General features: G+C 37.3%; 1 protein-coding gene across 4 annotated transcripts in view; it reads left to right on the top strand.

Annotated features, from left to right (window-relative positions):
• trpm3 (transient receptor potential cation channel, subfamily M, member 3) overlaps nucleotides 1-25,923 on the top strand; it is a 542,866-nt gene that overhangs the window by 157,112 nt on the left and 359,831 nt on the right. The window lies entirely within an intron of this gene.

Raw genomic sequence — 25,923 nt, 5'->3', positions numbered from 1 at the left:
GTTTTGAAATTGATTCGACAATTTCCCCTCTCTCTCTCTCTCTCTCTCTCTCTCTCTCAATAAGGCATCGTCCAAACTAGGGCTGCAACTAACGATTATTTTAATAGTCGATTAGTCAACGATTATCTGAACGATTAGTCGACTGATCGGATAATAAAGCGTACACATATTTAACGGCTGTCATTTTTCCATCGACTTCTTAAATGCAGCTCAAGTTATTTTAGGCATGCGCTTACGGACAACAAAGATGACTAATTCATTCATAAATATTTATGTATGCTGTAACTGTGCTGCTCATCCAGCTGTTGCAAAAATTACATTGACTAATAAAGTGTTGTCTATTTGAAAGAAAGGAAAGGCAAAGTGCTAAAAAACTATTAACCTTTTTTATGTATTTAAAAAAAACAGTTAAAATAGCAGCAATGAAAACACAAAATCTGAAAATCGTTTTGCCTATTGATTAACAGTTTAACACTCTAATAGACTCAATGTGTTGAATTATATATTTGATTCATTCTTAAAATGTTGTCTATTTAATAGATTGTATATTTAATTTTATGATACCTCCACATTGATGCCCGTCAGTCTCTCTGTGTTTGTTCGCGATTGCTAAAGGGCCTTTTTTTACGACATTGCAAATTGACGTTTCTTTAAAACGTTCTTGGATTGATGTAAACAACGTTTAAATGGCTGACTTTGGCTAAAATGATAGTGAAAGTTATTTTTCACACAACTTTGTCTCACGCTTGTTAGCTAGCTAGCAAACTAGAAGCTAACACTCTTACCGAGGCTAAGACCCTGCAAATGTCTGACATCATGTCTCCGCTTTAAATGTTGCCGATATAGATGCACTGCACTACACAGATATACTGCCATAAAAACAAGGTCCGCTTTTCCAAATGAGCAAGGCATTTATGTTTTTAACAAGAATGAGAGAAAATAGCCTCACACTTTACATGTTAGCACTGGCCTTGTTTTTGCGAGAGACCCACTTCCGCCCGGAAAAACCCGAGCGATGACATCGCGACTATTGTCGACAAATATAATTGTCGGCGACAAACTAATCGTTGCAGCCCTAACACACCTGCTCAGTACGTCTGTTGTGTAGAAGTCTTGTTTAGACACCTTTTTGGCATTCATGCATGCATTTTTGCCTGCCACTTAGTCCAGGGCTGCGTCCTCCTCTCCTGATCTGAGTGTCTCATAAAAAATAAAAGCCTTTTTGCTCTGACGTTGACGCAGACGTCTGCATACGTGTCGCGTGCTTGAATGGATTGCTTTGAAACCCTTAATTGAAAGCCGATATGTGTGTATGGATGTGTGCGCAAGAGCTAGAACTTTGCACGCTCTGGTGCATTTCCACAATTCTACATCTACAGTCAAACAGGTGCTTTTAATTTGGTGTTTTTCATGAAAAGTCTTCTTGAAAACTGCAGCTGTCATGAGCTCAGCGTACCTTTTAGACCAGAGTTATTCAACTGACCTGTTTTGGGGGACAGACTTCCGGAAAGCTAAGGACTGGGTGGCTGGATTTCTCCCTTCCCTATTAGTTTCATTTAGTATATTCCGGAGTACCATTGCCCTTTAATTTTTGTCTGTTTTATCAGAGTAAAAAAACTAGTCAAAGATCTGTAATGATAACGCCCGAGAGCAAGGGTGTGAAACATACGTTTAATATAATGAGCTGCACATTTTTTTATGAAAGAAACTGCTGGCCTAAATGTGACCACTGGATTCTATCAGGCAAGCAAACAATATGTACCGGGGCCGAAACAAGAGGTACAAAGTAGACGCAGAGTTTAACTCGACCCTGTTAAATAGTTTGCACCTTCGTTTGTATGGTTTGTTGAGTTAGCACAGGATTAATACGTGGAAATGACAAATGAGGTAGTTGATACCGAGAATAGTTTTTATTTATTCATTTTGTTTTGTTTTAATCCCAGTTTAAGTTAACGTTTAATGGCTTTGTAGTTACACTGAGACAACTGCACCACTTTTTCCACTCGGAATGTTCAACTAACTTTGGAGTGTTTTGCCAAGAGGATTATTTTTAAATATTCCCATTTTCAGAATGTGCGTGTTCTGTATTTGGCCAAAGTAAAACAAAGAAAACAATCTGCTGCAAAATGTTAGACGCTCTCAAGTTTTTAGGACTGAACTGGCGTGCCACCAGTCGAATAGTCCGAATGATGAAAAAGAGAGGACCTAAAATGGAACCTTGAGGAACACCACTAGTACAACTAAAGATTCTCCAGTAACACCTAAGTTACATAAAACACACTATGAAAAATAAATGACACAAAGGAGAGGATTTAAAGGGGTGCTTTGAGTAACGTCTCAGTTCTGTAAATCACGAGTTTGGACCCAAGTGTTCTATGTTGAACAGGTGCGTTAATTTGGTGTTTTTCATGAAAACTCTACCTCAAAATTACTACTATTACCATAATTGCTACAATTACCAGAAAGCAAACCCCGGGGGGCCGCCGGATGTCTCCCTTCAGTATTACTCATTTGCACTTAAATGTTATTGACAGTTTAAACATACATCATTATTATTTATTATTACTTTAGATTTTTTTTGTACTTTAATTGTATGTAATTTTATTGTTTTATCAGTTTTTGAGTCCCTTCTTTTGCAGTATATTTAATTAGTTATTTTTGTAATAAGTCTGACCTAAGCCTTGACAATAATCCTTGTGATTAACACATGTTTTGATATCATTAGACAAAGTTGTAAACTCTAAGTAGGTTGGATATATTTATTTAATATATATATATATATATGGGGACGGCGTGGCGAAGTTGGGAGAGTGGCCGTGCCAGCAATCTGAGGGTTACTGGTTCAATCCCCACCTTCTACCATCCTAGTCACGTCCGTTGTGTCCTTGAGCAAGACACTTCACCCTTGCTCCTGATGGGACTGGTTAGCGCCGTGCATGGCAGCTCCCGCCATCAGTGTGTGAATGTGTGAATGTGTGTGTGTGAATGGGTGAATGTGGAAAATAGTGTCAAAGCGCTTTGAGTTCCTTAAAAAAGGTAGAAAAGCGCTATACAAGTACGACCCATTTACCATTTACCATAATATGATTACAATAAAGAGTAAGATTACAAATTCAGTGAGTGAGACCCAGGCCCCTGTGTAGTGGAAAAGTTGGGACACGAGGTCAAAGAGGTTAAGAAACCCCGATCTACTGTTATTAAGACTCTGCCGCAAAAATGTTCGACTCTCAAGTTTTTAGAACTGAACTGGCGTGCCACCCATTGATTAAACCCATAGATGAAAAAGACCGGACCTAAAATGGAACCTTGAGGAACACCACTAGCATAACTAAAGAAGTTGAACAGATGACCACTGTCTGCATCTGAAGTAAACAATCTACAGTAGCATCTTCGTTACATAAATCTCATTACGAAATAATGCCAAAAAGGAGAGGACTTAAAGGGGTTCCTTGAGGAACGCCTCGGTTTTGTAAATCACAAATTTGGACCGCAGTGTTTTGTGTTTGCTAGAAAGGTTTAAATGTGAATGCAATGATCTATCAAAGTGTTTACAGTGGTCCAAGTTCCTCTATAGAACAGGAGCGCTGTCGTCCATTTTGCAAATTTCTGCAAACATTTTTGACTCCCAAGTTTTGAACTGAATTCGGGGGCCGGTATGATGTCATCCCGGGCCGAATCCCCGGCCTGCCATTTGAATAGCCCTGCTTTGGACCTCAGTTCAGAGCATGAAAGGATGGACTTTTTCTTCGGCTTTTTGTGGCACTTACTAAGAACGATGGAGCGCCAACCATGTCGAAACATCTCAGTTCAGCAAGCAGCAAAGGATTAACTGCACAAGTTTGGCTTTTGGGCGGGGGATTATTGTAGCTTTTTTGTGACATTTATTCAAAAAAAAAAAAAAAGAAGTGACTTCTACGAGGGGTTTTAAAGAGAAGAGCGAATGCGAAAATAAAGAACGACACCAGAAGTTACAGTAAGTACATGGATTCATACTGAAAGCAGTTAGTTGTTTCTATTTCCAGTTGAAAAATTAAGTAACTAGTTCGATAAATTGTACTTGTCAGAGTAGTTTTAATGCAACATACCTTTTTTTCTTTTTTTCCCTGTAGGACGAGTAACAAATTTGGTACTTTTATAGGCACAAACCGAATTCCATCGATACTACCGGCTATCGATTAACGTAGACTCAAACGGTGCCATATTGTGCTACCTTTTGTTGCTTGTGATGTAGCAGACTCGTCACGTCTGGTTGCAGACTAAACACCGGCTCACGTAAACAATCAGTCCAGCAGCACTTAGGGCGGACTCCGTCAAACTCTTTCTGAGTAATGCTGCAATTTTCAACACCAAACAAAGCAAGTATGCTTGGCAGAAAACGCTTAAATGTAAAGTAAGGCTACACTCTTCCATAGACAGGCTACTAATAGCATTAGCGATTTTACATGGCAATTTTAACACCTTCAAATGTGTTAATTTTTATTTATTTATTTACAGACATAATTTTGTATTATATTATTGTTTATTTTGTTAATATCAGAGTCTATTCTGCAGAAAGGCCATCCCTAGAAATGCACATCTTATGGATAGGGACCCACAGTTAAAATATGCATCATCATATAATATACAAAATACAGTATAATACAATTCATTTCAAAATCTACCCACCAAATAGCCATTTACAGATTCATACAAACCTACCAATAGGGTGACATTTATAAAGAAGGAATCTTTAAATCCACCAAATCAGTCTCGATATCCTATTATTCAAATTTGATTAAAAAGTTGCATCTTGAAGATTTGCAATAATCTCATTGTACATAGAGAATGAAAAATAATGAAAAAAATAATGAATACTAGAACTTGTATACATGTTACAATCAAACAGCACATAACATAGAGTCTTAACACTTCGTAGGGCGCAACAGAACACATTCAGCCTAATGGAAAAGCTACTACCTAGTTAGAAAACATACTGTGGATACAGTACTGCCCTCTAAGGTCTTGGAAGTGCAACTGCATTGCAAATGAGACTCAAATGAAGAAAGAAACCAATATTTAACAACTTTTAAATATAATTTAATAAATAATTAATAAATATACATTTATTAACACACACAAAAGTACCAACAATTAGTACAGTTGAGTATCGATTCCCAACTACTGTATCAGTTCAATTTTGAACGGTACCCATCCCTACTTTTACTTGAATATTTTTCTAAAGATCAAACCATTTTTACTCTGTTAAATGATGTTTCATTTGCATCACTGCATGTGCATATATCATAACTATATGTATTTATAATCTAATAACTACTGCTTGCAAAGACACATTAATTGTTTAGGCTTGTTCGACTGACACAGTAGCACAGAAGCCAGACATGTGTAATAAGTGTCCTTAAATGATGTAGTATATATCACAGTCTAAAGTACAATATTTGTCAATACAAACAAGTATCACAAATCATTATAGTTGCGTATTACTTAAACACACAAAGTATTAGCGTTTTAAAAGGTATCCAGTAACAAACGTCTCTGCGTCATTCAATTTACTCTGTCATGAGGTTAATGTGATCAATTATTATCGCCAAAAAACAAATGACCCTTCCACTTTAATTTAAAGACAGTATAAGTCCACTCCAGACAGTTAATAATAAATAGGTTAGTGTTTTAGTACGTATTTGTATTACTTTTTAGTGTGGAATGTTCGAAAAGGTTGGATAAATTGAAATTAGTCAAACGATAGGTATAAATAAAACAAACAAAACAATGTGTAAATGTTTTCCATATATTAGCCGCACCGGACTATAAGCCGCAGATATATACGTTGTGAAATGAGTTATTTGCACAGAAATATTTTATAAATGTTTATAAAATGTTGTTTATCCCTTAACTGTTTCCAAACGGTGTCTGTAACGCGGCAGTAAAATGGCTAATCAAACACAACAGAAGTCATCACCATGGACCCACTGGTTACGGAAGCTGGCTCGCCAATCAGCTAAACAGACTCAACTCCACTGTGTCATTTCGGTGAATTTACTGAGGAATTTGTGAAACTGAAACAATCAAAAAAGAATGCCGTTGTAAGTTAAAAATACTAAGCCAGACACTCGTAAACGTGTTAGCATATTAGCTCATGCAAACGACGCTAGCTTTAAATTACGACAGCACGGACAAATATGCATGAAAACACTCCAACAGACATCACACATGGGACGGTTTACCAAGTAAGAATTGTTTTAGTTATATTGTAAAACTTACAATATGGACCGCTATGGACGGCTAGAACACTGAACGGTACTCTGCCTCCGGTTGGAAGAAGCGCTAAATAGAAGGACACTGCAGCACCTGCAGTGAGCGAAATCGTCCAAAAGATGGCACCATAGCAAAAACAATAAAACACCTGTCCGTCTGGAATGGACCTATGCTGTCTGTAAGTTGAAGTGGAGTGGTCTTTTTTTTTTTTGGTGCCACCTACTGGTCACAGCGTAGTGTGATTTGTGCTGAAATCGCATCGGATTGATATCTGCATTGGCCAATACTCAAAAGGCTCCAATTTATATCGTATCGGAAGTGACAAGGTTGCATCGGGACATTCCTACTCATAACCAGGCTGAAGTCCAGTCTTGCACAGGCGTTACTGTACATCGCGCTGACTTACAGTTATGTACTGGAATGCATGAACACACATTGGAATCAATTGTGGAATACATTGTGGTTGTCTGCTTCTCTGAGTAGATTGCAAGAGACCACAATGGCTCCCAGTCGACACTCGGACATCGTGCGAACGTTTCCCCGATCGCGAGCGGTCCAATGTGTGCCGTGGCTCTCTTAAAGACGCGGCCCAGTCGCTCTGAGGGCCATAAATGAGGAATGAGCTGCGCTCGCTCACACAGAATGACGAATGGGAGCGTTGCCGCCGGTTTGTGTAAGGCGACGTGAGAAATGCCGGGGCAATCACAGAGCCGTGCAACTGTGAAATGCAAACTGCGGCAGGATTTGCAATCTATTGAAAACGTCGCGCTTCCCTGCCTTCCTTGTTTTTTTCCTTAATTCCTGAAGTCGATTTGTGCAGTTTTTGCTGTCGTCAAGGTTTCTTGAGAAGTGTCGTACAGTCGGTGTGGGAAAAGGTTTACTGTCAGTGCAATATAAATTTAGTTTGTGCTCCAACCACCTTCTCTCTCTCTTTAAAAAAAGCAACCTTCCCACTGCCTACATTTCAGCTGCCTTTACGTTGGCAGGAATCCTCCCTTAACGGAACACACTATTTGTTTACTTACAGACAGTATGGGGACCGCCGTGATGTGACTGAGGTGTTGTGTGAAATGAATCTAACAGGCCTGCCAAGGAGATTTCTGCATGGCAAGCACTTTCCTCGTCTGTCTCGTTATTACCTGTCCTCACCTGCCCTCTGGTTTATGTGCAAGTGAGCGTGAAAGCAGCACTTTGTTTGTCAGAGGTGTTGTCTCTCCTCCTTGGTCACAATAAATGCACATTTTGTTCACATTGCAGCAAATATCACCTCTTGTCTGCTGGCGATGACGTTCAACCGCAATTTACTTAGTTATGTACCATGTTTTTCGATATATAAGCCGCACCCACTACATTTTAAAAGCCGCACCGGACTATAAGCCACAGATACAGTTGCGATCAAAAGTTTACATACACTTGTAAAGAACATAATGTCATGGCTGTCTTGAGTTTACAATCATTTCTACAACTCTTATTTTTTTGTGATAGAGTGATTGGAGCACATACTTGTTGGTCACAAAAAGCATTTATGAAGTTTGGTTCTTTTATGAATTTATTATGGGTCTACTGAAAATGTGAGCAAATTTGCTGGGTCAAAAGTATACATACAGCAATGTTAATATTTGCTTACATGTCCCTTGGCAAGTTTCACTGCAATAAGGTGCTTTTGGTAGCCATCCACAAGCTTCTGGTTGAATTTTTGACCACTCCTCTTGACAAAATTGGTGCAGTTCAGCTAGATGTGTTGGTTTTCTGGCATGGACTTGTTTCTTCAGCATTGTCCACATGTTTAATTCAGGACTTTGGGAAGGCCATTCTCAAACCTTAATTCTAACCTGATTTAGCCATTCCTTTACCACTTTTGACGTGTGTTTGAGGCCATTGTCCTGTTGGAACACCCAACTGTGCCCAAGACCCAACCTCCGGACTGATGATTTTAGGTTGGTGGTAGTATAATGCTCTGGGCTTGTTTTGCTGCCAATGGAACTGGTGCTTTAATTGGGACAGTGAAAAAGGAGTTTTACCTCCAAATTATTCAGGACAACCTAAAATCATCAGCCCGGAGGTTGGGTCTTGGGCGCAGTTGGGTGTTCCAATAGGACAATGACCCCAAACACACATCAAAAGTGGTAAAAGAATGGCTAAATCAGGCTAGAATTACGGTTTTAGAATGGCCTTCCCAAAGTCCTGACTCAAACGTGTGGACAATGCTAAAGAAACAAGTCCATGTCAGAAAACCAACACATTTACCGTATTTTTCGGAGTATAAGTCGCTCCGGAGTATAAGTCGCACCGGCCGAAAATGCATGATAAAGAAGGAAAAAAAATATATATGTCGCACAGGAGTATAAGTCACATTTTTTGGGGAAATGTATTTGATAAAACCAACACCAAGAATAGACATTTGAAAGGCAATTTAAAATAAATAAAGAATAGTGAACAACAGGCTGAATAAGTGTACGTTATATGAGGCATAAATAACCAACTGAGAAGGTGCCTGGTATGTTAACGTAACATATTATGGTAAGAGTCATTCAAATAACTATAACATATAGAACATGCTATACGTTTACCAAACAATCTGTCACTCCTAATCGCTAAATCCCATGAAATCTTATACGTCTAGTCTCTTACGTGAATGAGCTAAATAATATTACTTGATATTTTACTACGGTAATGTGTTAATAATGTCACACATAAGTCGCTCTTGAGTATAAGTCGCACCCCCGGCTAAACTATGGAAAAAACTGCGACTTATAGTCCGAAAAATACGGTAGCTGAACTGCACTAATTTTGTCAAGAGGAGTGGTCAAAAATTCAACCAGAAGCTTGCCAGAAGCTTGTGGATGGCTACCAAAAGCACCCTTTTGCAGTGAATCTTGCCAAGGGACATGTAACCAAATATTAACATTGCTGTACGTATACTTTTGACCCAGCAGATTTGGTCACATTTTCAGTAGACCCATAATAAATTCATAAAAGAACCAAACTTCCGGAATGTTTTTTGTGACCAACAAGTATGTGCTCCAATCACTCTGACACAAAAAAATAAGAGTTGTAGAAATGATTAGAAACTCAAGACAGCCATGACATTATGTTCTTTACAAGTGTATGTAAACTTTTGATCGCGACTGTACATATGTTGTGAAATGAGTTATTTACACAGAAAGATTATGCAAATGTTTATTTACAAACCCTGTTTCTATATGAGTTGGGAAATTGTGTTAGATGTAAATATAATGAATGAATGAATCAATCAATCAATTTAAGTGGACCCCGACTTAAACAAGTTGAAAAACTTATTCGGGTGTTACCATTTAGTGGTCAATTGTACGGAATATGTACTTCACTGTGCAACCTACTAATAAAAGTCTCAATCAATCAATCAATCAATCAAAAACGGAATACAATGATTTGCAAATCCTTTTCAACCCATATTCAGTTGAATGCACTACAAAGACAAGATATTTGATGTTCAAATTCATAGACTTTATTATTTTTTTTTGCAAATAATAATTAACTTAGAATTTGATGGCAGCAACACGTGCCAAAGTAGTTGGGAAAGGGCATGTTCACCACTGTGTTACATGGCCTTTCCTTTTAACAACACTCAGTAAACGTTTGGGAACTGAGGAGACACATTTTTTAAGCTTCTCAGGTGGAATTATTTCCCATTCTAGCTTGATGTACAGCTTAAGTTGTTCAACAGTCTGGGGGTCTCCGTTGTGGTATTTTAGGCTTCATAATGCGCCACACTTTTTCAATGGGAGGCAGGTCTGGACTACAGGCAGGCCAGTCTAGTACCCGCACTCTTTTACTATGAAGCCACGTTGATGTAACACGTGGCTTGGCATTGTCTTGCTGAAATAAGCAGGGGCGTCCATGGTAACGTTGCTTGGATGGCAACATATGTTGCTCCAAAACCTGTATGTACCTTTCAGCATTAATGGCGCCTTCACAGATGTGTAAGTTACCCATGTCTTGGGCACTAATACACCCCCATACCATCACAGATGCTGGCTTTTCAACTTTTCGCCTATAACAATCCGGATGGTTCTTTTCCTCTTTGGTCCGGAGGACACGACGTCCACAGTTTCCAAAAACAATTTGAAATGTGGACTCGTCAGACCACAGAACACTTTTCCACTTTGTATCAGTACATCTTAGATGAGCTCAGGCCCAGCGAAGCCGACGGCATTTCTGGGTGTTGTTGATAAACGGTTTTTGCCTTGCATAGGAGAGTTTTAACTTGCACTTACAGATGTAGCGACCAACTGTAGTTACTGACAGTGGGTTTCTGAAGTGTTCCTGAGCCGGCCATGTGGTGATATCCTTTACACACTGATGTCGCTTGTTGATGCAGTACAGCCTGAGGGATCGAAGGTCACGGGCTTAGCTGCTTACGTGCAGTGATTTCTCCAGATTCTCTGAACTCTTTGATTATATTACGGACCGTAGATGGTGAAATCCCTAAATTCCTTGCAATAGCTGGTTGAGAAAGGTTTTTCTTAAACTGTTCAACAATTTGCTCACGCATTTGTTGACAAAGTGGTGACCCTCGCCCCATCCTTGTTTGTGAATGACTTAGCATTTAATGGAATCTACTTTTAAACCCAATCATGGCACCCACCTGTTCCCAATTTGCCTGTTCACCTGTGGGATGTTCCAAATAAGTGTTTGATGAGCATTCCTCAACTTTATCAGTATTTATCGCCACCTTTCCCAACTTCTTTGTTACGTGTTGCTGGCATCAAATTCTACAGTTAATGATTATTTGCAAAAAAAAAAAAAAAAAAGTTTATCAGTTTGAACATCAAATATGTTGTCTTTGTAGCATATTCAATTGAATATGGGTTGAAAATGATTCGCAAATCATTGTATTCCGTTTATATTTACATCTAACAGAATTTCCCAACTCATGGAAACGGGGTTTGTACACGTATCTCTTATATATGACTGCCATCTATATTAGGCACACCGGGTTATAAGGCGCACTGTCGATTTTTGAGAAAATGAATGGATTTTAAGTGTGCCGAAAAATATGGTACTTTTGATACTCTCATTATTTGAGACAATTAAATAAAATTGGTGATCCAATAATTAATTGCAAAATATAACCCGGCCACTAAATATGCAAATTGATCATGGAAAAAGTAACCAGGTCATAAAAACATAGGAATTACTTTTATTGTAATTTGTTTTGAATTAGTACTAATATTTTTCAGAATTAAATTCATTCATTTGATAAGTTATTTTTTATAATTGACTTATTAATTATATGTTTAACCATACTGTACATACAGTACAGTATATACCACGGGTGTCAATCTCATTTTAGCTCAGGGGCCACAAGTGGGCCGTAATGGTAAACTCATGACATTATAACTTAAAAATAAAGACAACTCCAAGTTTGTTTTTTTTGTTTTACTCTGGCCAAAAATAGAACAAGCACATTCTGAAAACGTACAAATTACAAATAATCCTCTCGACAAAACACTTCAAGTTTGTTGAAAATTCTGAGGAAATTGGTGCAGCTTCAAAAACACAATGACCTTAGACTTGGTCTCAGTGTATCTACAAAGCCATGATTAAACTTTAAGTCACAGTCTTTCTGGGATTGAACAAAAAAACACAACATGTAAACTCTTCTAGTTATGAAATTCCTCCTTTGTCATATACACATATCAATCCAGTGCTAACTCAACAAACCGTAAGAAACGGAGGTAAAAACTATTTAGGGGGTTAAGTTCACTTTTCTTGTGTTTGACAGAGACATTTTGGGGGAGTAAGAGTGCCAAATAATGATGTGTTCGAAGCAGAAGACATAAAACGGCAGGTTTTAAGTTTCATGTGGGTCGAGGAGGAGGAGCAACAGTCACCCTTTACTGTGTACCTCCTGCTTGGCCCCGGTATAAACCGTTTGCTTGCCTAACAGAATTGCTATTGTGACATCCAGTGGACACATTTAGAACAGGAGTTTCTTTCGTTAAAAAAAAAAAAAAAAGCAGCTAATTTTTATTATTGGCAATCTCATCACGTGGGCCGGATAAAACCTGTTCGCGGGCCGTACGTTTGACACCCATGGTATATACTCAACATTTATTTGGATTTAGGCTGGAAAAAAAGGAATCTCCTTTACCTGCATTGTTAGCTCCCTCATGCTAGCAGTTTTTACTTATTTAGTACGCACAGAAAGGAGAACATCATGTTTGTTCTTGTCTCGGATTCTGGTGGACGGGTACAATTCTCCCCCCCCCCCCCCCCGAAAAGTGCAGCTTTCCTTTACGTGGTATCTTTTTTCCTGAAAATGTTGGTGGTTGCCAGAGAGATGTCAGTTTGAGTTTGGGTTTACCGCAGATGAGGCTGTTTTGTCTCTTTGCCCAGTTTTGTGTAATGTGTGATTGGTGCAAGCATCCAGAGTGCCAACATGAAGAAAACCTTTCAAAACTGGACACTCGTGTCAAGTGGGTGTGTTTGGGTTTCTTTGCACATGAGTGGGCTTTGAAGGCGGAGGTATGGATTTATTTACACAGTGGAAAATCCTCTTGTTTACAATCCTTGCTCTGCAGAGGCAAACAGTCTTTTACTTACAGTAAGTATTCCTCAGGTGTCTTTGTACCTTCTATACTATGGAAGTATTACTGTAGCCAAAACTATTTGCAAATGCATACCTCAATCTGTGCGTCTGTAATCCGATTCACTTGTCCGTGTACTATTTTGTGTGTGTGTGTGTGTGTGTGTGTGTGTGTGTGCGTGTGTGTAATCAGATCTGCCTGTGCGTGTTATAATTTGTGTCCGTATTTCGAGTTGTGTCTGTAAAAAACAAACAAAAAAAACAAAAAAGCCTGTGTCTGTCCGTATTTCGATCTGTGTGTGTGTATTCAGATTTGTGTGAAATCTGTCTGGAGACGCAAAATATTAAAAGCCTTCTGTAAGTCTTATAATGAAGGCAACACATGATGTAAGTGTCTATATTAGCCTACTATCAAAGGCTGAAGCAAATCTTCGTTGACAGAAATGTTGTATTTTAATTTTTATTCTACACATTTTTGCAACATTGAAAATCATTAGTACAATGGAGGCTTCTCACAGGGTGAGATAACTCCTGGAAATGACTGGCTCAGTATGGCCAAAGGTGTAGATGTGTGTGTCCGAGTTAAAGGAAACGGCACGCTGTCTTCTTCTAATGGATTTGCTACAATCTTTGGCAATCTGGGTAACGTTTGCTGTGGTCTGGAACAACATGGCACCCAAACAACAATAAGAAATGCAGCCAATATCACATACATATAGTGTGTCATGAGACATGCAAATATAAATTAAATACACAGAGGACATAAGTAAAGGAAATTAAATGACCTCAAATTTACCTACAAACGAGGCATAATGATGCAATATGTACTAAATGGCATGTTAGCGTCGATTAGCTTGCAGTCATGGATTAACCAAATATGCCCAATAAGCACTCCAGCAAGTCAATAAAGTCAAAAAAGCTCACCTTCGTACATTCACGAACAACATAAAACGTTTGGTGTACAAAATGAGACAAAGAAGGAGTGGCATAAAACACGTCTTTCTGTGGCAGAGTCGGAGAAAGTTGTACATGTAAACAAACTACGATAAGTTCAAGGATCGCTGAAATTAGTAGGACAAAACGGTGCTTGCCAAATACTCTCTTATCAGGAAAGCATGTTTAATGTAAACAGTGGGATTTCTAACCATTATGAATGTTTGTGTCATGTTTGTTCTCCTACGGAAAATATATTAAAACAAAAAAATATTTTTTTTGTCTTCATCTTTTTCCATTTTCACACATCTCTGAAAGAGGTCCAGGGAGCCCACGAGTTGCTGACCCCTGATATAGGGAAAGAAAAAGTGAAGTTGCAGACAGACAAATCTTTGTATACGTTCACATCACTGCACATCACTGCACATCACAAGTCGTACACGGCTGAAGTGTTGCTAAAGTCACATGGAAAATGACAGCCAATCAGGGTTCCTGCTACCCACGACTCTAAATACACAGACACAGGCATTATATACGCACACACGATCGAAAATCGGACAATTTTTTTTTTTACACAAATAAAATACAGACAAATTAAAGGCAGGCTGATCTGATTACACACACAGTTTGAGATACGGACACACAAATTAGTACACGGACACGTAAAACGTATTACACACACACACACACACACACACACACACACACACACACACACACACACACACACACACACACACACACACACACACACACACACACACACACACACACACACAGATTGAGATATGCATTTGCAAATAGTTTGTTTTGCTACAATAATACTTCCATACTTTATAAATGCATGCGAACAGGAGCATGGTTGTGGTTTCTCTCAGACATAACCTGAACATGTTTATGAAAAGAAAGTCCATATGTCATTTGGATATATTGCTTGTCTTACATTTACATTGCATGTTCGTCTGCTGGCAGTATAATGGAACTGGCAATCCTGCTGCTTCCTCACACAGTAATGATGCTGCTCAAAAAGATGTCAAAACATGTTTGATTGATTGATGTTTTGTCAGGAAGAGGCAGAAAAAAAGCTGATGGAAATGTATCATTAAAGTGCTTTTTTTTTGGAAATGTGATTTTTTTTTAGGTGAATTTATTCTTGGGCAGCACGGTGGAACAGTGCCTCACAATACAAAGGTCCTGGGCTCGATCCCCAGGCTCTGGGTCTTTCTGTGTGGGGTTTGCATGTTCTCCCCATGACTGTGTGGGTTCCCTTCGGGTCCTCCGGCTTCCTCCCACCTCCAAAGACATGCACCTGGGGATAGGTTGATTGGCAACACTAAATGGTCCCTAGTGTCTGAATGTGAGTGTGAATGTTGTCTGTCTATCTGTGTTGGCCCGAATGCAGCTGAGATAGGCTCCAGCACCCCCCCGCGACCCCGATAGGGACAATCGGTAGAAAAATTGATGGGGGATGGATGGAATTTATTCTAAAGAAGTCACGGGGAGAACATGCAAACTCCACACAGAAAGATCCCGAGCCCGGGATTGAACTCAGGACCTTCGTATTGTGAGGCACATGCACTAACCCCTGTTGCACCGTGCTGCCATATATATATATATATATATATATATATATATATATATATATATATATATATATATATATATATATATATATATATATATATATATATGTGTATGTGTGGGGGAAAAAAATCACAAGACTATTTCATCTCTACAGGCCTGTTTCATGAGGGGGGTACCCTCAATCTCCTGACGATTGAGGGTACCCCCCTCATGAAACAGGCCTGTAGAGATGAAATAGTCTTGTGATTTTTTTTCCCCACACATACATATATTGCGCTCTACTACGGTATCGAGCACTATTTTTTGGATAACCTTATTAAGACATATATATATATATATATATATATATATATATATATATATATTTAAGTACCAATGATTGTCACACACACAATTATCCTCTGCATTTAACCCATCACCCTTGATCACCATATAATATATATATATATATATATATATATATATATATATATATATATATATATACACAGAGGTGGGTAGTAACGCGCTACATTTACTCCGTTACATCTACTTGAGTAACTTTTGGGATAAATTGTACTTCTAAGAGTAGTTTTAATGCAACATACTTTTACTTTTACTTGAGTATATTTATAGAGAAGAAACGCTACTTTTACTCCGCTACTTTTATCTACATTCAGCTCGTTACTCGCTACTAAATTTTATCGATCTGTTAATGCACGCTTTGTTTGTTTTGGTCTGTCATAGTGCCTGCGTTTCAACAAATACAGTCACTGGTGACGTTCACTCCGTTCCACCAATCAGATGCAGTCACTGGTGACGTTGGACCAATCAAACAGAGCCAGGTGGTCACATGACCTGACTTAAACAAGTTGAAAAACGTATTGGGGTGTTACCATTTAGTGGTCAATTGTACGGAATATGTACTGTACTGTGCAATCTACTGATAAAAGTTCCAATCAATCAATCAAAAGTGCGAAGGAAAAAAGACCCTTTTTTTATTTCAATCGTACATCCCGTCAAAAGCCTAAAGACTGACTGCACAGTTCCTGTCTTCACAATAAAAGTGCCGCTCCATGGCGCCTGCGCTTTCAAAATAAGAGTCTCCGAAAGCCAGCGCAAACAAGCTAGCAAGCTACGGAGTTTGCCGCCAATGTATTTCTTGTAAAGTGTATAAAAACGAATATGGAAGCTGGACAAATAAGATGCCAAAAAGCAACCACTTTCATGTGGTATTAGACAGAAAGGAGGAACTTTTTTTCTTCTCCATTTGAAAACGAGGACGTAATCAGCACTACTGTCTGATTACAATCAATGCAAGTCGTCAGAATCAGGTAATGCACCAACTTATATTCTTGTCTTCGTGAAAGAAAGGAATCTATATGTGTTAAACATGCATGTATAATCATTAAAACACCTTTAACATGTAAACAAAAACGGCAAAAATAAATAAATATAAACTATATACTGTATATATCAATGTATGTATATATATACAGTATATATATATATATATATATATATATATATATATATATATATATATATATATATATATATATATATATATATATATGTATGTGTGTGTGTGTGTGTGTGTGTGTGTATATATATATATATATATATATATATATATATATATATATATATGTATGTGTGTGTGTGTGTGTGTGTGTGTGTGTGTGTATATATATATATATATATATATATATATATATATATATATATATATATATATATAAAGGATATGTGTGTGTATGTTACTCATCAGTTACTCAGTACTTGAGTAGTTTTTTCACAACATACTTTTTACTTTTACTCAAGTAAATATTTGGGTGACTACTCCTTACTTTTACTTGAGTAATAAATCTCTAAAGTAACAGTACTCTTACTTGAGTACAATTTCTGGCTACTCTACCCACCTCTGTATATATATATATATATATATATATATATATATATATATATATATATATATATATATATATATATATATATATATATATATATATATATATATATTACACACATTTTTTTATTATCACACATTTTTGTGTGATATATATATGTGGGATATATCTATATATATATATATATATATATATATATATATGCTTAAACACAATATACCTTCCTTAGCAGAAGAATATTGTTCTGTAGTGATGGGTATCATTTTTTTCAGGGGTTCTTAACCTTTTTGACCTCAGGGCCCAACTTAATTTACTACAGAAGGGTGCAGGGCCCACTCAAATATTCACACTGAATTAGTGATCGTACTCTTGATTTTAATCGTATTCAATAATTATAGGATCAACTTTGTCAAATGATATGAAAGCATGGTTTAATCACAAATATTATTATCAAGGCTTATGTCAGGCTGATTACAAAAATAAATACCAATCAAATATACTGCAAAAGAAGGGACTCATAAAAATGATGACAAATAAATGTAAATACTATCACCCAATCCTAAAATAAATTAACTAAATTAATAGTAAATGTTTTTTTTTTTAACTAAAGTCTCAAAAAATTAAAATTTAAATGAAAATACAGCTTTACCACTTTCGTCATTTTTGCACTTAAGAAACTTATTTTGCTCCAGACTTCTTCTGTTTGTTTGACATTGTCTTTACTGTCACAAGTGGTGGAAAAGTGTATTACAACTGGGCACAGCTGAGAAACAGATATATTTTGGCAGTCCTATACGGGGCGCTTCTGGTTATGGTTAAGGAACAGTAATTTTTATTTATTTTTTTAAACATAATCATTTATTTTAACTGACACCAGTACCAAATCAGTATTTTAACATTGGTGCTAGTGCTTAAAGGGTGCCTGACTCGGGACTTGGAAAAACAAATAATACACTTTTTTTGTAAAAAAACAAAACAAAACAAAAATATATATATATATATTATTTTTATGGACTCAAGTTGAACAGACAAGTAATTTTAAATACTTCAGTTATATAAATAAAATTCAAAACTTGGAATTAAAATCCAAAAGAAAAAATTATCATAGTCATTGCAGCAATACAAAACATCGAGAACGTGCAAAAAAAACCCGACTTGCTTGCCGATACTCATAGTTCAGTTCGAAATGATCCAACTGTTGGACACAAAATGTATTGTGTTGTGTATTGTCGACATCCTGTCGCCTACTTGTTGCTTTCCCCCGACAGCACACACTTATTCCCCTCAAAGACATTTTGAAATATCTTCTTTGTCCGCTCGTCTCTCAGGTATTTGCTCGCCTGACACTTTTACAAGTTGATGTCTGGGATTTCGGGGAGGATCAAGCGAACACTTCCCCAAACTGACAGATGAAAGGAAAATGAAACATCTTTGATCCCATTTTGGCACCTTTTTTCTCCAATGACTCAGTCAAAGATGTCACTTTAATTCCTACTTTGGTCCATTTTTCACCGGCTTCATCTTTTCTCACCTCTCGTCTTCCCTCCACGCCTCCTTTGTGTTGGTCTCCACCCCACGCCATCATAAAGCATATATAACACAATCTTATGCAAAATGCATGAGAGGAGGGCATGCTGCTGCTCACAAATAAATATAACCGTCTTACGCTAAAAATAAATGTGTTGCATAAAAAGATCCTCCGCTGCATTTTATATCAGGCAGTCGGAGCACGGCAAGTCCAATTTCTTCACGTCTTCACCTGATACGATATCGGCACAAATCAAACATACTTTTATTTTGTAGAGTGGAATGTTAAAAAAGGTTTGATCAGGTTAAATTACTCAGGGAATGAGGGTACAGTAGGGAAGGGACACGTTTGGCCCCATTCCTGGGTGGATCACATGAGAAATGGGTTGGTGGGGGGGGGGGAATCAGAATCAGAAGAGTTTTTATTGCCATTATTTGAGAACGGGTTCACAAACTAGGAATTTTACTTGGTGCAATCGTGCAACATAAAACACATATAACACAGAATAGAATAACATGAGCTGTAACTGAGCTATCAGATCTTGTTATTGTTCATGTGCCTGATGGCCGAGGGGGAAAAACTGTTCAGGTGGCGGGAGGTGTGGGTCTGGATGGACCGTAGTCTCCTGCCTGAGGGGAGAGGGAAGAATAGTTTGTATATGATTTTGCATTGCAGTCTGTTGAAAATGATGGAAAGTGCCAGTCTACATAGCAGCTGACACGGTAGTCAAAGTTGGAATTACCACAAGACTTAAAAAAAAAAAAAAAAAAAAAAAGTTAATTCAACCCAATTTCTCACGTTTCATGTCTTAGGTAAACTGTTATCTCGCCCCTATAAAACACTAACCCGTCTGGAATGGACTTAAACTGTCTTTAAGTTTAAGTGGAGTGGCAACTCCTAGTGGCCACATTAATATATTTAGTTTGATGCTTGTTTACATTGACAAATGTGCTGTTTTAGACCGCACAATTATTCAATTAATGAGACTTAATGTGTTCATCTAGCTTCAGTGCTATTGTGTGCTCAGCTGTTGTGGAGCTGCTAGCTCCAAGTAGCCTATACCCTAACATGTTTACCATTTTTGTAAATGACATGACTAAAATACAAGACGAGAAAAACCTTGTGTGCTAATTGGAGGACATTTAACTTCCTGTTATGTTTAGCGCTTTTTTTTCAATTAAGGCTTTAGTTTATGGACTGTTTTTTTTATTATTATTAGGGGTAGCGTTATGGTGAAGGATTGACAGCCCTGTGTTGACTTGGCTTGCTCACCCGAGTGTCTTTTGTTGTTTTGTGGGTCTTTTCTTTTGTAACTTTGGGACACAGAGAGGTTTTGCGGGTTCTTATTGTTCGATTTTGGTTATTCAGTGTTTATTTTACTATCATCAACCTTAAGAGTAAGAGATCTTATGACTTGCACTTGTTGTTTTCTGTGTCCTTCCTAAATACGCTCTGAACCAATCTATTGGGGGTTCGTCCGGGATTTGATGTGGAAGTACAGCTTATATAGTAATATATACATTTAATTTCACTTTCAGTTTATTTCGAACATGCATACAATACAATGAATGTTTTCCACCAACTGTTTCCAGTTGTTTCATTACAGCATGCCCGAATAGGAGTAGGAAGAAGCAGAGCCTATTTAATCCTCCCCAGTTACATATCACGGTAATTTTATCCCATTTTGCTTAAATAACTGGACGCACAAACAACCAATATTTTGTGTCGTTGTCAGCACTAGTCAATGAGCTAAACATCCGGGTCTGTTGGAACAGAGGTCACCCTGCACAAGGGAATGATATCGTTCACATTTGAACCGATACAGTACAGATTCCCTGGCACCTGGGACTCGATACTGGTATTCAATGGTACCAGTGTTCGGTACTTTTGTGTGTTAGATGGCAGTAGTGTATAGTTTATAGTGTTTTGTTGTTGTTGCGCCCTAAAAAGTGTCAAAACTGTAAGTATTGCACTTATTACACACCAGCTGTTTGATTGTAACCTGCGTCTTGGTTGTAGTTTTTATTAGCACACTTGGAGGTGTCAGAATCGCCATGTAAAATCGTTAATGCTGATCAGTAGCATGTCACTAGCAAAGCCAATGTATACTAGCATCAAGCTAGTGCATTTTTCCAAAAATAGAGCCTTACTTAACTTACGTTGGAGCGATTTTTGAGTGTTATTTCTTTGTTGGCATTGGCAACTGCAACATTACCTGAGAGTCCGCTCTCAGTGCTGCTGGAGTGATCGCCAAGTGCTGAAGACGGCAGCCGAGCTTTATGTCACGTGGCACTGTTGGATTTTAGGTGAATTAATGCCCAGTGCCAAAAAAAAGTACCGGCTTTGGTACCGATTCCACAGTCCAGGCTTGAACCAGGGTCCGCAAATCCTTAGTGATAGAGAATTATAGGAGCAGTGCGAGCCAATTAGCTGAAAGTGAGGTTTGCACAACGTGCGATAGCACAGCAACATTATCTGGCATTTATTTGTTAACCTTGACTCATATTCATTGTATAGTAAATGTATTTCTGTACATGCTGCACACTGACTACTCTAAGTTGTGTTTAATTGTTGGTTGTTTAATTGTTGGTGTATTGTGTCTTGGGAAGATGTTCTGTTTTAAAAACGGTTGAGCGTACTCACTTGTGCAGAAAAGCCAGTGTCCTGCATGAGTGCACAACAGGAAGTTGGGGTAAAAATAAAAGCAGGAAACGCCAGCTCGACTTTAGATGAAGCCTGGTCTTTTATGTGGTGGTGGTGTCAAACTCGCTCCAAGGTCCTGACACTTTTCCCGGTGCATCCAAGGTCAACATCCCCGCTCACGCTTCCTTGTCACACTTTGTTCCGACACGTTCCAAAGTGCGGCGCGCAGACGCGACCTGAGTGTCGGATCAGAGCGGAGGAACGAGCGTCTTGACGTCCCTTTCTCACTTTTCCTCCCTATTTTGGTGGCGTTCAAAGGCCTGCGACGCGCAGGATCCGTCGTCACGGCTGGCTCGTTTGCGTCTCGCTTAAGCGGCAAAAGAGCTCATTTAGGAGATTTCAATACAAACATCATGCAGCTAATGAGAGGCAATTAACGCGTCATTCTCTCACGCCGTATTTCCTCTTTGGCATTGTTCCACATGCTATGGAAACATCTTTTATGCTCGCATAAACATCTCTTTTAACCAGATCAATTGCATTCCCTTTTTTTTAATCATTATTTTCAAAGCATCTTCATTGTTGTAAATATTTGGCATGGAAAAAAAACATACAAAAAGTCTAAACTTTTTCCATTTTGTATTTTTTCAATGTGAATTATAATTTTTTCTCAAAAAAATCAAAAAGAGTGATGGCCACAAAATACAGCAAATTGGATATGTACATTTGACCTCCTGAATATACAATATTGTGTCATGTAAACATTATATTTGTTTATTTGAAACATATAAAGACTGTATGTTGCTCCATGGTATTTATAATGCCTAAAATTGAAATACATGCCAATTGACTAATTAAAAGTTACATTACCTTTTATACCTGCTGTTTCAAATTTGATACACACATTTTCAATACAGTTTTACTATAAGATGTATCATAAAATATTAAGTAATTTCACCTTACACCAGTCAGTAAAAAAATATGTGTGTTCCTGAGGGAACTCTCCTGAAGGAATCAATGAAGTACTATCTATCTATCTATATGTGTATATATATATATATATATATATATATATATATATATATATATATATATATATATATATATATATATATATATATATATATATATATATGTCTATGTGTATATGTATATATACGTATGTATATACATATGTGTATATACATACGTATGATGTATGTATATACGTACAGTATGTATATATGTATGTATGTATGTGAAGTGAAGTGAATTATATTTATATAGCGCTTTTCTCTAGTGGCTCAAAGCATTTTACATAGTGAAACCCATTATCTAAGTTACATTTGGGTGGCACTGGGAGCAGGTGGGTGAAGTGTCTTGCCCAAGGACACAACAGCTGTGTCTAGGATATCAGAAGTGGGGAACCCTCAGGTTGCTGAGCGTCTACCAACCGAGCTACATTGGCCGATGTGTATATATATATATATATATATATATATATATATATATACATATGTATGTATGTATGTATGTGTGTATGTATATATGTATGTATGTATGTGTGTATGTATATATGTATGTATGTATGTTTATATATATATATATACATATATATATATATATATATATATATATATATATATATACACACGTATGTATGTATGTATGTATGTGTGTATGTATATATGTATGTATGTGTGTATGTATATATGTATGTATGTTTATATATATATATATATATATATATATATATATATATATATATATATATATATATATATATATATATATACACGTATGTATGTATGTATGTATATACGTATGTATGTATATACTAGGATTGTACGGTCTACCGGTATTAGTATAGTTCCGAGATACTATTGAATCATATTCGGTACTATACCGCCTCTAAAAAGGGATACCAAATTTGTGGTATAATCCAAAAATAAAGTAAAGTATCCAAACGACAGAATAATAAATGATTATTACATTTAAACAGAGGTGTAGATGGAACATGTTAAAATAGAAAGTAAGCAGATATATACAGTAAATGAACAAGTAGATTAATAATTCATTTTCTACCACTTGTCCCTCATAATGTTGACAAAATAATAGAATGATAAATGACACAATATGTTACTGCATACGTCAGCAGACGAAATTAGGAGCCTCTGTTTGCTTACTTACTAATATAAGACAAGTTGTCTAGTATGTTCACTATTTTATTTAAGGACAAACTTGCAATAAGAAACATATGTTTAATTTAGGATAAGATTTTTTGTTAAAATAAAGCCAATAATGCAATTTTTTGTGTTCCCCTTTATTTAGAAAAGTATCGAAACGTACCGAAAAGTATCAAAATACATTTTGGTACCGGTACCGGTATCAGCACAACACTATTGTATTGTCTTGTATTGTATGTGTATACGTTTGTATGTACGTATGTTAAGTTTAAGTTAAAGTACCAATGATTGTCACACACACACTAGGTGTGGCAAAATTATTTTCTGCCTTTGACCCATCACCCTTGATCACCCCCTGGGAGGTGAGGGGAGCAGTGAGCAGCAGCGATGGCCGCGCCCGGGATTAATTTTTGGTGATTTAACCCCCAATTCCAACCCTTGATGCTAAGTGCCAAGCACGGAGGTAATGGGTCCACTCTAACCACAAGGCCACTGAGTATGTGTGTATATACATATGTATATATGTGTGTACATACATATATTCATATATATATATATATATATATATATATATATATATATATATATATATATATATATATATATATATATATATATATATATATGTATATATATACAAACCCCGTTTCCACATGAGAAATTGTGTTAGATGTAAATATAAACGGAATACAATGATTTGCAAATCATTTTCAACCCATATTCAGTTGAATATGCTACAAAGACAACATATTTGATGTTCAAACTGATAAACATTTTTTTTTTGCAAATAATCATTAACTTTAGAATTTGATGCCAGCAACACGTGACAAAGAAGTTGGGAAAGGTGGCAATAAATACTGATAAAGTTGAGGAATGCTCATCAAACACTTACTTGAAACATCCCACAGGTGTGCAGGCTAATTGGGAATAGGTGGGTGCCATGATTGGGTAGAAAAACAGCTTCCCAAAAAATGCTCAGTCTTTCACAAGAAAGGATGGGGCGAGGTACACCCCTTTGTCCACTACTGCGTGAGCAAATAGTCAAACAGTTTAAGAACAACGTTTCTCAAAGTGCAATTGCAAGAAATTTAGGGTTTTCAACATCTGCGGTCCATAATATCATCAAAAGGTTCAGAGAATCTGGAGAAATCACTCCACGGAAACCAACATTGAATGACCGTGACCTTCGATCCCTCAGACGGCACTGTATCAAAAACCGACATCAATCTCTAAAGGATATCACCACATGGGCTCAGGAACACTTCAGAAAACCACTGTCACTAAATACAGTTCGTCGCTACATCTGTAAGTGCAAGTTAAAGCTCTACTATGCAAAGCAAAAGCCATTTATCAACAACATCCAGAAATGCCGCCGGCTTTTCTGGGCCCGAGATTATCTAAGATGGACTCATGCAAAGTGGAAAAGTGTTCTGTGGTCTGACGAGTCCACATTTCAAATTGTTTTTGGAAATATTCGACATCGTGTCAGCCGGACCAAAGGGGAAGCGAACCATCCAGACTGATCTCGACGCAAAGTTCAAAAGCCAGCATCTGTGATGGTATGGGGTTGCATTAGTGCCCAAGGCATGGGTAACTTACACATCTGTGAAGGCACCATTAATGCTGAAAGGTACATACAGGTTTTGGAACAACATATGCTGCCATCTTAGCGCCGTCTTTTCATGGACGCCCCTGCTTATTTCAGCAAGACAATGCCAAGCCACATTCAGCACGTGTTACAACAGCGTGGCTTCGTAAAAAAAGAGTGCGGGTACTTTCCTGGCTCGCCTGCAGTCCAGACCTGTCTTCCATCGAAAATGTGTGGCGCATTATGAAGCGTAAAATACGACAGCAGAGACCCCGGACTGTTGAACGACTGAAGCTCTACATAAAACAAGAATGGGAAAGAATTCCACATGAAAAGCTTAAAAAGTTCCCAATCGTTTATTGAGTGTTGTTAAAAGAAAAGGTTATGTAACACAGTGGTGAACATGCCCTTTCCCAACTACTTTGGCACGTGTTACAGCCATGAAATTCTAGGTGAATTATTATTTGCAAAAGAAAAATAAAGTTTATGAGTTTGAACATCAAATATCTTGTCTTTGTAGTGCATTCAATTGAATATGGGTTGAAAAGGATTTGCAAAGCATTGTATTCCGTTTATATTTACATCTAGCACAATTTCCCAACTCATATGAAAACGGGGTTTGTACATATATATATGTGTATATATATATATATATATATATATATATATATATATATATGTATGTATGTATGTATGTATGTATGCATGTATGTATGTATGTATGTATGCATGTATGTATGTATGTATGTGTATATATATATATATATGTG

This window comes from Nerophis lumbriciformis, linkage group LG20 (genome assembly GCF_033978685.3).
Source record: "Nerophis lumbriciformis linkage group LG20, RoL_Nlum_v2.1, whole genome shotgun sequence".
NCBI lineage: Eukaryota > Metazoa > Chordata > Actinopteri > Syngnathiformes > Syngnathidae > Nerophis > Nerophis lumbriciformis.
Note: the sequence above shows the minus strand (reverse complement) of the source record. Positions and strands in the feature narration are given on the sequence as shown.